Source organism: Bacillus rossius, chromosome 11 (genome assembly GCF_032445375.1).
Source record: "Bacillus rossius redtenbacheri isolate Brsri chromosome 11, Brsri_v3, whole genome shotgun sequence".
In the NCBI taxonomy this organism is placed as follows: Eukaryota; Metazoa; Arthropoda; class Insecta; order Phasmatodea; family Bacillidae; genus Bacillus; species Bacillus rossius.
Genome location: NC_086338.1, coordinates 36686794 through 36704343, shown reverse-complemented (window position 1 = coordinate 36704343; position 17550 = coordinate 36686794). Strand labels below are relative to the sequence as shown.

General features: G+C 36.7%; 1 protein-coding gene across 21 annotated transcripts in view; it reads right to left on the bottom strand.

Moving 5' to 3' along the window:
• LOC134536810 (uncharacterized) overlaps positions 1–17550 on the bottom strand; it is a 187729-nt gene that overhangs the window by 95269 nt on the left and 74910 nt on the right. For 19 of the 21 annotated variants that reach the window (XR_010075882.1, XM_063376750.1, XM_063376749.1 and 16 more), the window contains exon 2: positions 14384–14448. The exons of the other annotated variants lie outside the window; for them this stretch is intronic. The gene's annotated coding sequence lies outside the window, so the exon portion shown is untranslated. The remainder of the gene's footprint in view (positions 1–14383; positions 14449–17550) is intronic. 21 annotated transcript variants of the gene reach the window in all.

Sequence of the window (17550 nt, the reverse complement as noted above, 5' to 3'; positions counted from 1 at the left end):
CTGCCCCAATACCGGTTATTGTGTGTTCAACTTTGAGCTCAATTTACTCAGTTGAAAAGGTTTGTGGGTTGAACCATTTTTACATAACACCGTCCAATTATTCTTGATGTGTAAACACCTTAGCTCTCGATACACGGAATTTGGTAGGAGTGATCGTCGTGACTGAAACGGAAGTGTTCGTATGGAACGGATGGCGCGCAAAAGTTCACAAAGCCGAAATGAAAGATTATAATATTACCTGTTTAATTAATTTTAACAAGATGCGCTGTATTATAATTAAAATTCCTTGACAAAAATCAGGTCAACATCTGGGACTTTTTCGCTTTTATATTAGGAGCCGTTTCATTATATGGTTTAAAAATTTCTGTCCGGTAATCAAATGATCCAAAATTTGACGTAGATACCTACTCCAGCCTCGAATTTTTAGTTTGGGAGGGGGGAGGGTGGGAAGGGCGGACAAAGCGTTGATTCGCGTCAAGAAATGTTATTCAATTATTTAAAGTATTCCACGTTAAATTTTCGTGCCCATGTTCCGTTTTTATAAGTTCATTTGCAAACCTATCACATGATTTATTGGTCACACCGTGGTTAGACGTTTACACATTATCTGGCGAGCACTGAGCGACTCGCTCACGTTCGCTAATTATTATTTTGACCAGTGTGATTGACGGTGTGACAGGGGGCCCCTTTCGAAAAACACAGTTACGTAGTTCGTTTGCGACTGTACGGAACAAGCTTTTTTTTTTTTGACGTGACAACGTCTAATAAATCGATGAACGCCGGCTGCACGCACGAAAAAAGTGTCCCGTTACGCTGAGTCCCGTTACGTTCATTGTACGCTTGCGCCGCATCTATCTCTCTTCCACCCGATGGGAAAAACCATCGATTTGACTTTTTCGAGGCACATTAAACTTGAAACACTCCCATTCGTTTCCTACTTTTCGTATCATCGTCCTATCCTTAACGGAATAACACAGATTGGAAGAAGTTAAATAGCAAACATGTATAAAAGTTATAGTTAAAATAATCTCTTCTTTAAAGTAATAAACATATATGAATTAATGAGTGCAAACAAAAGTAAATGTATCAATTAAATTGTAGATTTCATTTCACTCCTCCTTTTTATCCATACAAAATAGTGATAATTCAATAAAAATGATTCATTTTCATTCATAAAAGTATGCAATCATTTCATCAATGTTCTGTTATGACGTTGTCACGTTAAACTATCGTCCGTAAACCGACTTTACAGACAACCAATTTTTTTTTTTTTTTTTTCCCCGCGTGGCTTGAACTGTAGCAGTAGTCGTTGCGGGCGAAAACATAGCGCAGTTTACGACCCCCGGACACCCACAGGGTTCGCCGCGAAAACACTGGGGTATCTATGGAGACCAGTCACACGAGGGTAGAAAAAAGGGGGTGAAAGGGGTTTTTGGCGAATGTTTCAGCGGCTGGTCGAGTTGTGTTGTGACCGATCCTAGTCACACAAGGAGGGGGGAGGATTACTGCGGTCCGCGCCGAAAACACGTGTCGCGACAAATGCCCCCCGCCCCCCCGGCCCAGAATTCCACCACGTAATGATCCCTGGTCTGCCCCCCCCCCCCCCACAAACCCCTTTTTTTTCCGTCCTTTTTGGTCCACCAGTACCGTTCCCAAACTACCTCTCTATCCTTCTCTTCACAGTACCCCCCTCCCAACGAATCATTTGCACCGGCAACAAGGTGGAGGAGGGGAAGGGGGTTAAGGGGCCTCCCTAGTAAAAATGTTTAGCGCGGTGGGCCACTGGCCACGTGCTACTGCCAGTGGTTGGGCGGGGCGATATACCTGAGACTGTCGCCTGCACCGTGGTGGAGGGGGGAGAGGGCGTTTCAGCGAGGGGGGCGGAATAATGGGAGGGTTGTCATTGTGTGGAGTCCATTTGCTACTTATACCTGCGTTATCTGCGAACAAGATCGTGGCAAGAAAGGTGAGTGTTTTTCCCTTTTGCTACATTCAACCAAAAGGATAATGTTCTCGCATTGCCTTGCTTGCTTCCTGACAGTGTTTACTAACTTGAAACATTAAATTAGTGTTGCGATCCAGTCCATATCCATGAAATGCAAACAATCGTCAATTCTGTTTAAAACATGTATTTTTATTTTAATTAACGTTCTACATAATTAAGAGATTTACATACATTACAAAAAATGCTGTCACCAACAATCGATGTGTTAGCTTGTGTTTTCAGGGGGGAAAAAATGCAAAAATTATATCATTAAAAAAATTTCCAACATTATACTTTCGAACTGACATTTGTGTGATGAATGGTTTTGCACGAACAGTTATGCTTTCATTCATAAAAGTATTCCGCACCGCGACGAGAAATCACGTCCTACTAATAATTGAGTAATAAAACTGGGAATAAAATGATGAAAATAATATTAATTAATTTAATCTTAGACACAAATCAACTTTTTAAATCGCAATAACGACAAATAAATTTTTAACTTACTTCCTGAATAAAAAGTGCATGTCAAACTTACTTTTAAATTCTGTAAAGAAAAAAAATGTCAGGAACAAACAAGTGTTCCCACCAACGACACATCGTCAACTTTGTATTCTAGGGTTCACGTCGTATTTAGTTACACTAAATATTACTGCATATTATTATTTTCTGGCTCTTATTACACGTTTAGCATTTTATTTTATTTTTGCATATTTTTTTAATGACTTTAACGTTGCATAATATGATGAATAAGTATACCCGAATGAACTGGAATCACGTTTCGAGTTACATACAGACTGTTCACTACGAGCAGTGTAAATTTCTTAGCTGTTGCAACAGCGGCCTACAGGTGGATTCAGACTGCAGGCTTAGTCAGTCACGCTGAATCCACCTGAGTTCAGATTTTATCGAAGACAAGTGCGGGTGGTATGGAAGAACTCAGTGTGCACTGACTGTTGTGCTCAAGGTGTCAGTGAAATGTATAGCTGGAATCACGGGCGAAAATTTGTAGGATTCCCATGAGGCCCACGGGATAACGTGAAGATTTTGCAAATGCAAGCGGGGCCCCCTCAGACGGACTTTTTTATTTCAGGGAGGTTCGGGCCACCCTGAGATTCTCCCCTCCTCCCGGAATCTACGCATGCAGCTGGAATTAATTTTTAGCCAAGTACGTCATTTGGTGCTGTATTTAGGCTGTCAAAGAAGATACGAAATATGGCTGCTTTGATAATTGACGATAACTCCTTTTTATTGTGGAATAGTACTTACCCATCTACAAATAAATCCCTAAATATACCACCACTACTGTTGGGGATTTTCTATACAAACTATCAAAATAATGTTGGTTTCGTCACTGTCACTAGCAATTATTGTATCATACGAAAACATGTATGTTTTGTGTATTAATTTACGGTATTCATCTCTGTCAAAAAAATATATTTTTCGATAATAGAGTGTAAGCAAGGTAGAATACAATGGCTAATTTTAAAATAAAAATGGAATAAAGTATTTTTTGCTTGCAGTAGTTCAAATTTTTGAATTAATTTAGTTGTTTGTTTAAAAAACCCTTCTAAAATCAAAGAAACTACCTACTTCCTTAATAGATAAATAGTGCTTTAAGATCACACGCTTTCATAAATATTTAAATGCCAACATTTAAAATGTAGATTTCACATAATGATAAAATCTTATCTATTTTCATGGTCACGCCTAATGGAAATAATACACAACAATTCGTCATATATGTTTTTTATGCTTTTAATAACTACTCTACACATGAGCAAATTTCAATATACATAAAACTGAGGAACTCTGCATTACATTTTTAATCTGTGTACGACACTAACAGAAATTGAAGCATAAAACAACATTTTAATTTTTTAATTAATAAGTATTTCATCAACGTGAGCTTTGCTTTCATCTCAATGAAGCCACTCTACATAGAGGAAGTGCACATGTATTCAGTCTTAACATTAGACCCTCCGGATCACAGAGTAAACGAATGAATGGAATTCATAACATTACGCAGGGTTTTATGACATATTTTCCCTTCTACTCAATCGCAACATCTCACTTAGCGCGTAAAATGGTTTCAGTAAACATAACATAAAAAATATTCCCCCCATGTACAGTAGAGGAAACTAAAATGTTTGGAACACTGTAAACTAATTGTATTGTCATTTCTGTAGTCGCTCGAAGTGGCAAACTATGTATCTTTGTTCAATAAAACGAAATATTAAAACAAACAAACAATAACATTACGTTCAGACAATTCGTTACGTGAAGTGAATGTAATAAAATACACAAGACAGTTACACACACCATTACCAAAACACAATCCCATAAAAATCAAAATATTACATGTCGACTTAAAATTATTATTATTCACCATGATAATTTCTTGCGGGTAGCCAGTAACAAAGGGACACAATTTTTATTCATTTAATTAACTTTGACAAAACTTGTAAAACCTGGCATGAGCAAAGTAAGCTGATTCACAATTTTATTTTGCGTCAAAATATTAAACATCAACTAGTAATGAATTAAGAGTATGCTTCGCTTGGTAGAACACCGAATATAGTCATCTCCAGGTATTAAACTGAATTTTGAAAGAGGGACTCAAGTTTCTGAAGAAGTTTTTAACTTTCCTGATGATCCATCGACAGTTCGTAAACGGTCTCATCGTCGGGATGTCGAGCTTGGGACCTTTTTCCTCACCATAGTCCCGTGATCTGTTCTACCATTCGCACAGCTATCCCAACCTATACAAATAGCCGAGTGATACTACTCCCGTTGCTTCTATCATGGAGCTCGCCCGCAGTCGTACTTCCCTATCCAGCCTGCGTAATACACGCGTCCTACCTGCTAGCCGCCAAGAACGCGTCCATTTGTGAAAAAGCCTCACCCGCCAACAATACTAACTCATTAATTATAATATGCAAAACATAAAAACATTACATATGCGATAAAACAAAATTTGCTGCTGTCATAAGCCGAAGAAAAAGAATCAATTTGAAATATAACATAGACAGATAAATCTAAAATGGAGTTATCGATAGTAATGTTTTAATAAACAGAATAATATATGTCGTATTACACTAAATACGTGTTCTTACTGACAACCGAATTTAAAAATAAATTAAATTACTTTTTTTTCTTTTTAAACCATAACCGCATAGAAGAAACAATACTTTTGATACAATTTTTTGCATAACTATACGACAGGACTAAAAGTACATTGTACGTAATAAGTATTTGCTTATAGGAATTAATGCTGCAGAATATACGAATAGATTCAAATGCATAGAATTTAATATATTGTCAAATTTATTTGGAAATATGCATGTAACAAAAGATTGAATTTGAAATGAATTATCTGTTTTTAACTACAAATATAATTTTATCATATCTCACTTTCATTCAAACTTAAGAGTGTCATTTTCAACAACAAAATAGCCACAACTACACTTAAAAATATTTTAACTTGATACTTATATTGTATAACTTTTGATGAAATTAAATGTTAAGGGGTTCATTTAAGTTTGTAAGGAAACATAAATACAACGTTCAAAATAAATAACAAAAATTTTGTGTAGTTAGGAGCTCCGCGTCATGCAAATAAAGGAAAGTTAAACTTTTCAGTATACGGCTGCAATAATTATAGAGGAAAATGTTATTTATTCTTTACTTTTAATTCCCGTTTGGAGAAAATAAATCGAAAAGTACTATACCGAAAGTATAAAGTTGAAGTTCAATATCGCTTGTCAAGTAAGTTCAAAAACAAAATTAAAAAAAAGAAAATTTGTTTTCTTGAATCTACTTTTTTCAGAAAAGTATACATACATACAATATTATTATATTATAAAAATAAAAATTTTTAGTCCTTAAGTATAAATTACTGAAATATTTTTTAGTTAATTAATTTTTTCATGCGAAGAAATATTTAATTGTTAAAATCACGAGAACATAATTTATTATATTTATGTATTCCAAAAGCTTATGTTAAAGATCGACTATATGCTATTCAATTTGCCCAAAAATTTTACTGAAATAGGAGAGCATTACAAAAACACAATTTAACTAATGTAGGTTTTATAACAATAAGTTATGTTCATAAACTATATTAATAGGAAACAAATATTTATCATTTAATTATATGCAACTATTTTCCTTTGAGGTAAAAATTGAGGTATATTTAATGTAATAAGTAAATCCTCTCATAAAATTTACTGAAACTAATATTCTTCATTGTCCGTCATATTATGATTCCAAACAGTTTAAATCAACTGAAACATGAAATAAAATAGTAAGGTTAACCATGAGGTGTGGAAGAAATTAGAGATTACTTTGTAAAATGTTTTAAAAATTTCTCATGAAATATTGTGATTATTATGTTCGTACATAATGTAAAAAAAAATTCAATACATGAAATTCAACACATACTTTGTATTGCAAGTTATTAAACATATATTTTAAAAACACATGTGCGTATCTAAGTCGAATTGTTATGTAATACATGATGAACATTACCGATACAACTTCCCTTACAAATAACTTTCACCCAAAGATAAGGCCGCGGACAAATTAGGTATACACACTGGTCGCACGAGGAGCTGAAATAAGTAATATAAGAAAGCCGGCCGGAGTAATTCTTTTCAAGCCAAAGCTAAAAGTAATGGATGTTGTTTGTCTAAAGCAGGCAGTGAAATGACATACAAGTTTACAGAATAGCCATATAAGATCTTTGACGCTTCTTATCCCGTCAGTGGACTGTACGCGAAGAACCAACTGCATCATGGCCCGCCGCCAGTTTTATACTTACGTATGAATACACTTGTAAACGTTGGTTTGTATACTTATGTATGTTGCCGACATCGATAGGTATTCTTTGGCAGCTCGATGTGGATTCATTCGAACACGTTTGTGCTAAACACGACATATTTTTACATGAGAGTGACATCGCGCACTGAAAAAAGTTGCAGGTCTGTAACGCAACAGTGATACAAATATTACATAGTTCGAACATTTTCTGGAGCACGACATTCACTTTGGGTAATGCTAAGCTACTTGATAGGTACCCTTTACCCGCTTTAAAAGTGATAACTTAAAAAAAAATTGTACATGAAAGCAGACTCAGCCATACGTTTATTGCTGTTGTATTTGTCATAAACCTACCCTACGTTCAATACGGCCTGTAAGTAGAACCATGTTTTTTTTTACTTGTGTACAAGCTGTGGTTGTAAAGCGAATTTATATTCTTAGTTAACTAACGTCTATCATAACATATTTGGAATAAGACTACCTTAATTTTTTTTTCTAGATTGCTATATTGTTATATATATAAGTATTACTTAAACGGAAATATCTGGTAATAAAAATAAATGAAAAAAAGCATGAAAGGTTAAGGATTATTTTTTTTCAACAACAAATAATTTATGGTTTAACTGCTTTGTGTACTATATAAAAACAGAACAAGCTTTCAAAATTTCAAAATTTCTTTGATTATCCGTTATAGTTATGTTTGGTTTTAACTCATAAATATTTAAGTTGATTGCCAACGTCACGAATGTACAATAATTTATTTCACACCGCTCCGGGTTGCAGGTAAAGTAACAGGCGTGCAATTTGATCAGAAACGCGTTCTACTTATTCAGGCCCTTTAATTGGGCGTGACGGACCATGTGCCAAATATGTAACAATTATAAGTAGGTGAAGTATAAAAAAATAAAGAACTTGAATGCAAAATAATGCATATAACAAAAATAATTTGCAAGGTTCTTTCGTGGATGTTGTAATGTGTGGGCAATATTTACTTAATTTTGGTTTTTGGATAAATTAATTGTGGTTTACATTTTTTTAATAATTTTGTACAATTGCTGTAAAAAATTTATTTCCTGCCCTTATTAATTAATTGAGCTGTAGAAATAAGTTTATCTGAAAATTTACGTCATCTTTATTAAACATTGCCACTAATTATACTTTTTAACTTCAAAATGGTTTTTGAATTTTGTAATTAATAACGTACCATCCATAACTACATATGTGAGCGATCGGTCACTGACCTCATCTTCAATCCTCCTCGTGATTCCTGCGCCAGGAGGAACATTTACATAATTCTGACTAGCTTATTTAATATAGAACTTCCCTAGTTTTTATTTTTTTATATATCATCCCATGAACATTTTTAAAACAGTGCAGGCAATCAGATATCTATCTAACCATAAATCATAGCAAAATGACATTTAGTTTTCAATATACGATTTTTCTTTTAATTTAAAATACATTTTATATAAAACCTACATTTTTAAGTATCAAAACTTTTGTGAATAGTTAACCATTTGGTTAATACCAGTATAAAATTTTTCCCCGGCATTGTAAGATGTGTAAAATTATTTTGGAAAACTTAAATAATTTTAAAAAATATTGGGTGGTATAATAATTGTTTCTTGAATTTTTATTAAAAATAAAAGGAAAAACAATGAAGTGTATTTTCATGTTAAAAATTAAATATAAATTTTGTCGAATTAGCTAGCGAGACTGTAAAGCCACCAATAAATAGTTTGTAGGACAACTTTCAATGTGTTGATTGATTAGTTTCAATACTTTATTTCGTAATACATGATCTAGTATGGTAAGCTTTAGGATATTTGTAGTTTAAACAAAAGCAATGTTTTAGAGATACACGAATATAGTCACAGAGTAAGTCGAGCACATGGTACTGTGGCGAGGCACACTAAAAGCAATTCTGAGAATTTCTTTCGGTCACGGGATTATCTTTTACCGGTGCCGGTTGTGGGTTGTCTCCCTCTCACGCACGCACGCACACACAGGTAGCCTGCCTCCCCCTCCGGCCACGTGTTCCTCCACCCGGCTACCTGAGCTGTGGCCTGCGAGCTGGCTTCGCCGAGCGGCAGCACGAGACGGTGGAAAACTTTCAGGATTTGCGGAAATTGTGGAAAAGATATCTCGGAATTCAAAGCGATGACTATATGTTTTAAATACATGAATTTCTTCAGAAAAAAATTATCCTTTTTTCTAGACTTGTACTTTTTTTCTGTCATTCTCCTAAGCAGTATAAAATGGCCCCAAAGTTGGACAAGTTGGTGATTTTTTATTTCATATTTTGATAGAAAAAAACAAAAATGTAAAAGTATACAGACAATTCGTGTATTATCTTCTCGTGGGTGAAAAATTTTCAGATTCGTAGTGTCGATTAATAAAGTCCCATCATTATTTTAAAAACATAGTGTTCCGCTAACTTCTGATGCTACTAGGGAGGCCCCTTAAGCCGTCCGACCGCATCGAGACGAGACAGGTGTTTATGGACACCCCTGCCAGCCGCGGCTTTCCCCACGCGCGTTAACGGTCCCGTTTAACCTCCCGTTTAACATCGGGGGGGGGGGGGGGGGGGAAATACACGGTGAAATGTACCAGAAGATGCTTCCGGCTTTATTTTACAATCAACATACTTTCATTTGTAACACCTACCTGCCATACAAAACAGAATTTAAAATGGCTAACCAGTTAAAAAAAAATATGTTCTTAAGTAGTGTATGAATGATCCTCAGGGTGTGGTGTCGGTGTAGGGGGTACGCCATCTTTGATTGTGACGTCACACCTTGCCCTTTGATTTTGAACTTCAAAATTTGCCAAAAATTCGCTATAATGACTCAATTATCAGTTTTAAGGAGAAAAAAATATGCCTAAAGAGCTTTAAAAAATATGCAAAAAAATTCCTATTTCGCGGGAAACATTAATATTTTTAAGGAAAACTTCACATTTTTTTCCCTGAAAATGTCTGTAGAAGCTAAATGTCCTCGGAAAGGAGTACTTTTCCCCAAAAGCCCCATCAGAGATACCTTGACCTTAACCTCAGCCACCATTATGAAATATTATGTCACATCTGCCATCTCGGATTCTTAACATTTTCGCTGTATTGGAATGTGTGTTTTTAATTACGTTTCAATTTTCGTTAAGGCCACCATATCGAAGATCTGTAATTACTATCCGAGAAAAAAAATTACTGAATAAAGTTAATTTTTTTTTATTAAAACACATCCTTGAGTTCTCGGTTCGAATCCAATAAGGGGAAAAAATGGCGAAGGATCCTTTCTCCATGGAGGCTACCAGCAGACTGACCTCCATCCACTAACATCAAGGAATATATTATGTCAGCCAGTATGATTTTATGGCGAACATCTTGGATCTTCCATGTTTTCGTCTGTTAAGAGTGCGCTGTCAACATATTTGTTTGATTTTTATTCCGTAAATTTATAATTTGTTAAACTAAAATCACTTAAATTTAACATAAATTCTACTTTCTTGCAAGTACACACATATGAGCAAATAATAAATGTTATTTTTTTAGTTAGTAAAGACTATTTGTCTCAGTTGCAATCGAACCAATTGTTACCGGCAGTGGAGAAGATTAAATTAAAATTATTCAAAAATTCACTTAAACAATGAAATTAATAAATAAAGTGTTCACAATTATTGTAAAAAAAAAAAAAAAACATTTCGAAAAATAACCTGCAGAGTTTTAAATTTGTTTTACTCCTTACTTTATTAGTGGGTTCCTCCCCTAAAGAAGGCAACGATATATGGAAACATCGGAAATATAGACATTAAATTTTCAAAATAGCGATAATTTGGTATCGATATTTAAGTGCTGCTATTTGTCTATTTATATTTTGTTCCAATAAAAAATAATTTGAATAAAATAATATTTTTCAAAAAATATATTTAAATTATCTGTATAAATTTTTGTTTGACATCTTCAGAAATCTATAACAATAACAATCCAAAAAATTAACTAAAAAATTAAAAATAACTCCAATAAAAAAAATGGAAAATCTTGAGAAAGTATTATTGAATAATAAAAATAATTTACAATATTAATTTTATTCAGATTCTTTAGAAAGAGGAAATTTATATTAATTAATTTCTTTACATTAGCTCAATCCAATTCATGATTAAATAATAATTTTATAGTAAGTAAGCAAATCAAAGGCAAGTATCAAATCGTTATAGATAAAATTTAAGCGATATATGGAAATACCGTTGTATCGATGTGTTGTATGGTTTTCCCATTCCCTAAGAGGGGGTCTCCTCCCTCCCCCTCCACCTTGAACACTTCATTTCAAATCCCGTGTCATCGAGTAATGTCAGTTACCTCCGTTACCTATACCTCACTTCCGTTTCCCGGCGATGACGTCATCGGTCAGCTTACCCCCACCTGCTGTAAAGAGGATTCGCTGCAAATTTTATGAGATTATTTTTTGCAAGAATTTTATTTATGTTAACACGCCTAACCTGAGTGGGTCGTTACCACAGCGCCGAAATACCATAACGCCGAATGTCAAAATTGACCACAACGCCGACAGCTTGAAAACTGCAGTGTACCACAACGCCGAAATACCACAAAAAAACCTAACCTAGCGTAATATAACCTAGCGTAATATAACCTAACCTAGTCTAAACTAACCTAGTCTAAACTAACCTAGCGTAATATAACCTAGCGTAATATAACCTAGCGTAATATAACCTAGCGTAATATAACCTAACCTAGTCTAACCTAACCTAGTCTAACCTAACCTAGTCTAACCTAACCTAGTCTAACCTAACCTAGTCTAACCTAACCTAGTCTAACCTAACCTAGTCTAACCTAACCTAGTCTAACCTAACCTAGTCTAACCTAGTCTAACCTAACCTAGTCTAACCTAACCTAGTCTAACCTAGTCTAAACTAACCTAGTCTAAACTAACCTAGTCTAAACTAACCTAACCTAACCTTTGTGGCAGTCCTGCAATTACATTTTTCGGCGTTAGTGTATTTCGCCGTTGTGGTATTTCGGCGCTGTGGTACGTCCCCACCGAGTTCACGGCAGCAAACAAGAAATGAAGACGCACGGATTACCCGGGCGTCTCTACCCGCCCTCAAGCACGCGCATGCCACGTTGCCAGACTTCAAAAGGATTAATTCAACCGCGGCAACGCCGCCCCGCGCGCGGTCCAACTGCCTTCCCTTGACATTTGCATTGGTAAATTTTCACAATTTACGCCGCGGCCGTAGCCTCGTAAGGGCTTTTCTGACCCGAGGGCAGTTTCCATTCGCGGGTTGAATAATGGTGAAGAGGGGGCAGGGAGTTGAAAAAGGGGGAAACAATCTGTGGTCTGAAAAATTTCATCCTTATACGAATGGAAAAGTTTTTAATGTTACGTGTAAAAAAAAGTTCCAAACAAATGAGTTCAGGAAGTGAATCCTTCCTCTCTCTCTCTCTCTCTCTCTCTCTCTATCTCTCTCTCTCTCTCTCTCTCTCTATCTCTCTCTCTCTATCTCTCTCTCTCTCTCTCTCTCTCTCTCTGCCTTCTTCCGGCCGTGGACCGAGAAAGATGAAAATAAATATTAAATTATAATTATGAAAAAATAATTACCGTTGAAATCTGGCCCACAGAATTTCATTGGGACATAATGTAGTGACTTATTAATATAATGGTATGGAACCATCATTGTGGTTGTAACGTTGGTAAACAACTACTCCACTAGAACTAAGTTGAGTACTTTTATTTTAAGCATAAATAATGAGGTCAAAAATTATATTTAACACTCATACGAATTTAATACACCTACATACTAAGTGTTTAATTTTTTTTTTAAATTCCTAACATATTTCAAATACCATCAAATTTGCCGTTGGTTTTCCGTGTTCGTTTTTATGTCTCCATGTAAAAAAATTATTGTATTAAATTATATTTTTTGTGTGTTCGCACTGAAAATTGTTAGATATATTTATGATATCCCTTCTCTGGCAACGCATTGCACCTCAAACAAAAGGTGATACAACTAATCCACTCAAAATGCTCGGGATACTTGCGAGATTATGGTGGTTATCCTTCTGAACTGATATTTGGCTTACAGCACATCCAGTTTTTAAGTCATTAAAAACCATGTTTCTATCAAATAATGGAATCAAGTCATGTAAAAAGGTAATCTATTGAAAAATAGATTTTATTTAAGTGTCTGTGATTTTAAAACTCTGAAGCATAATATTTTTCCTTCTAGAAAATAAAATATATTAACCAAATTTAATGTAGGCCCTATAAAATTTGTCTCTTTGAAATAATCCAACCAAAAATATCTAGCGCAATGGACTTTAAATTCATACATGGTTTACGTTGTCACCCCAAATGTAAATTGTGCTTTCTTGTAATATCTTCAAAGGTTCCGAATATATTTTGATAAAAATATAGATAGTTATTACACATATGGATAAATTTAATTGAAACAGAAAAAAATTTACCACAAAAAACCACAGCCAAACAACTACACTCTCACCTAGAAAAAAAGCCAATATCAGCTCTCAGGTGCACGGCCAATCAGAAGCCTGCTCGCTTGTCATTGGCCATGCAAGGAAATGGGTCAAAAGGCATATAAACCACCTGTTTTCCAGTGTCCTCTAACACAAAACCAAATAAAAAACATAACAAAAAATTAAAAATCAAAAATATAAAAAAAACTAATATCTAGGGATATACAGAATGTTCATAAAATAATGTCCCTGTTTCAATTGTATATTACAACAGTTTAATGTCATATTCATCCCACACTTTGTTTAAACACGTCCGGAGTAATGGAAGAATCTTTAATTCTGTCTCTCAACTCTGGCAAATCGTTAGGAAGCGGCGGAACGTAGACACGATATTTTGTCAATTTTATAAATATATTTACTATTTACTTTTTTTATTCGATCACTGAATTTACAAAATGAATTCCTAATGGTTTGCGTTATGTCGGAGGGCTTAGCGAGATGTAAACTAAATTATCCTGTGAACAGTGAAGCATCATGGGGATTATCAGTGATGTATGATGCATTCCAGCTATGTGAAATATAATTACAATAGCCACTCTTGTCAACGACACATATAACCATCTTAGACCTAGCTATCATTATGCTTGTTAATAATGAAAATATAATAGGACAGTTCTTAACTGAAAAAAAAAAATACTTTGCAAGGATTCAAAATGTTCAGCTCAGCCTGGAATAGGCTGTTCACAGTTTTGGCAGTGAGAACATCTTTTATTTGAAATATTATCTTATTCTTTACTAAAGCAAAATATATGCCACACCCTGTTCTAGAAAATATTTTAGTGGTTCTCAAATCCAACTGGTAGAGAGTGAAATTTATTATTTATCGTGTAACAAAAACATTATTTAATAATTTTGATAGTGGAGTAAGTCCTGATAAATTTAAATGCAACTTAAACAAATAGCTGTTAAACATAGTATCAGCTTAGTTTGGTTTATTGCCTCTGTTTGATCTTGTGGACTACAATAATCTAGTACAAAATTACATAGATACAAACGGCAATAAGTAAATAAAAGCTAATATTAATTCATACCTTCTACTTTTTTTCGAAACGCAATTGGTTCTTTAGCGAGTGTAGCTGGTCAGAAAAATCCACAACTGAAAAGAAAAGGGAAAATTATGCACTAAACACTAAATTAGAAAAAAAAATATTTTATGTTTATTGATAGGACACATTCATCAACAGAACAGAAACCATCTCAGGTATCCAGCTTAAAACAGGAATCCAAAAGCAAAAATGGGAGGGGTGTTATTTATCGGAATTCAACCTCTTTTGTGGAGGTGGAGAGTGCATGGGGGGGGGGGGGGGGGGGGTTTATACAATAATGAACAACAACCAAAGGAAAACAATTAACTGTTTAGAAAAAAAAATTACAATAGTTTGAGAGGATTAGTTACAAATTTTCTCCAACTTTTGCCCCCGCCACGTCTGGATTCTCCCGTGACGAGTAAACGTATGAAATTCCTTGATCGAGGGAACCGCCAAAGCATTTATCACCAACTGAACTGGTGCTTCCAGAACTGGCGCCAGCAAGAACCCAGGGCGAGGAGGCATGTTTTCGCGGGGGCTTCAGAGTTACTCACAAACTGTTCCTGCGTTTCGCTACGGCAGGCCTCTGTCCTTTTGTCTCTCTCTCTGTCTCTCTGACTGTGTCTGTGTCTGCTGTGTGGTACTTCCCTCACGGACACTCTCTCCCTCCGCGACGGCAAACCTATCTTCCTCTCTCTCTCTCTCTCTCTCTCCCTCTCTATCCTTCTTCCACCAGAAGAACACTTGCGGATGTTTGTCACGAGTTGCCTCGACCCTCGACCAAGCACGCCTCCCTTTAACCCCCTTCCCCTCACGGGTTGCGTCCTTCCATCCCCTCTCATTTCCCCGACAAACTCCCCTCTTCCTCCACCCCCCACCACCTAAAACCTTCTCGAAGCACCGACCACACACGGGAGGAATTACGCCTGCCCGGAGGTAGATAATGAACGAACTGGCCCGCTGCATGCGGAACAGGACACGCGTCGCTAGCTACACCCCCTTCCCTTCCTCATCCCAAACCCCTCCCAAAAGGGCGAGAGAAAACGTACTGCCGCTATCAGCGGCGGTAGTCAACACACGGAACAAAAAAAAAAACTTCAACCACCTCCCACCCCTCCCCAAACCAACCACCCCTTCAATCCTGCATCCTACATCACGCCAGATAAAAAAAAAAAAAAAAGAAACAGAGGAAGGAAGAATTTATAAACTTCAGGCTAAATAAACGCGGAAGAACAAGAACTAATGTTCGTTCGGGAGCGTCGAATGAATTACAAGAGGTAAAAATCTTTTGTTATGTACCTTTTCTGGAAGGTTCTCAGTCATGAAAATATAGCGCCCGCCATTTTTTTTGTGCCTGACCTTAAACTGTCCATGAAATAATCGTGACTACGTGAATGGTGAATTGAATGTTATTTTTGAAAAGATTTTTCTTAAAAAAACTATTAATAGCTTGCAAAATAATACGGCATTCACTAAGAAATACTCCAGAAAATTATATATATATATATGTGTGTGTGTATATATATATATATTATATATATTTGAAAGTAAGCGAAACCAAAGAAAATTTCTTTTTTTCATAAAATTCATAAAATTGTTGATAGTATACGCTTTTACTACAAAACGTTTCACCAAATTCAAAGAGGTGCCTTTTCATCAACATTGAATACTATGGGTTAAAACTAGTGTAGACAATATTTCTTGAATTAACAACTACGTTATCCTTGTGTCACTGTTCTGGCGACAATGTTCGTTAACACATCTTGTGTTGCCCTGCAGGTGACAGGAAATGGATAACCAATGGTAGCCTACAACCATCATCTTTTGAGACAAGACAGACTATGTAGAGACAGGCTGAGCTGCGAAGTGGAGAATGTTCGTAGCCAGCTTCCACGCGACGCATTCGCTCGACTAATTATCATCAAAGGGACACAAACACACAAACAGAAACAAACAAGCACACAAACAGTAACAAACACATACATAAACACGTAAAAACACAAACAGAAGAAAGTTATGAGGGAGGGGAGAGAGAGGGGAAAGAGAGGGGAGAAGGATGGGAAAGGGAGGGGAAAGAGAGGGGGAAAGAGAGGGGGAAAGAGAGGGGGAAAGAGAGGGGAAAGAGAGGGGAGAGGGATGGGAAAGGGAGGGGAAAGAGAGGGGAAAGAGAGGGTAGAGGGAGGGTAGAGGGAGGGTAGAGGGATGGGAGAGGGAGGGGAGAGAGAGGAGGGAGGGGAGAGAGAGGAGAGAGAGGAGAGAGAGGGGGGGAGAGAGGAGAGAGGGGGGGGGAGAGAGGAGAGAGAGGGGGGAGAGAGGAGAGAGAGGGGGGAGAGAGAGGAGAGAGGGGGGGAGAGGGGGGGAGAGAGGAGAGAGGGGAGAGAGAGAGGAGAGGGGGGAGAGAGAGAGGAGGAGAGAGATGAGAGGGGGAGGGGGGAGAGAGATGGGAGAGAGAGGGGAGAGGGGGGAAAGAGGGGGGAGAGTGAGGGGAAAGAGAGGGGGAGAGGGGGGAAAGAGAGGGGAGAGGGGGGAAAGAGGGGGGAGAGGGAAGGGAGAGGAGAGGGAGGAGAGATGGTGGAGAGAGGAGAGCGGGTGGAGAGAGGTTGTAGAGAGGCTGGAGAGAGACTGGAGAGAGACTGGAGAGAGGGTGGATAGAGGGAGGGGAGAGGGGGGAGGTGGGAGAGGGAGGGGAAAGGGTTGACAAAATTTCTACCCATTTGTCGCCTCACGTGACCTGCACCTAGGTTCAGGTTGCCTGCGTTCGTGATTGTTGAGAAGCCTACATTAATTGACCCCGAGTCAGACAGACTTATTTTTTTCGCGTCCGTGCATATTCCGAATGTTTTCATGTATAAAATTTTAGCTCTTGGTATATGCATTTTGTAGAAGTGTAAGTAAATGTGATGGAAGTCATGAAACTGAAATGTGTAACAACCACGGTGCAGCAATCAGTGTCGGATGACGCGAACCAAAATTCACGACGCCAAAGGAATACTTTATAGTGTTACCTGTTTAACGAATTTTCAACAAGATGGTCTGTATTTTAATAAAAATTCCTTGTCAAAAATCAGGTTCAAAACCGGGGTTTGTTTTTGTTTTTTCCCCGTCTTTTTTGTCATTTGAGCCGATTCATTATATGATTTAAAATTTCGATCTGCAAGTCGAACGATTCG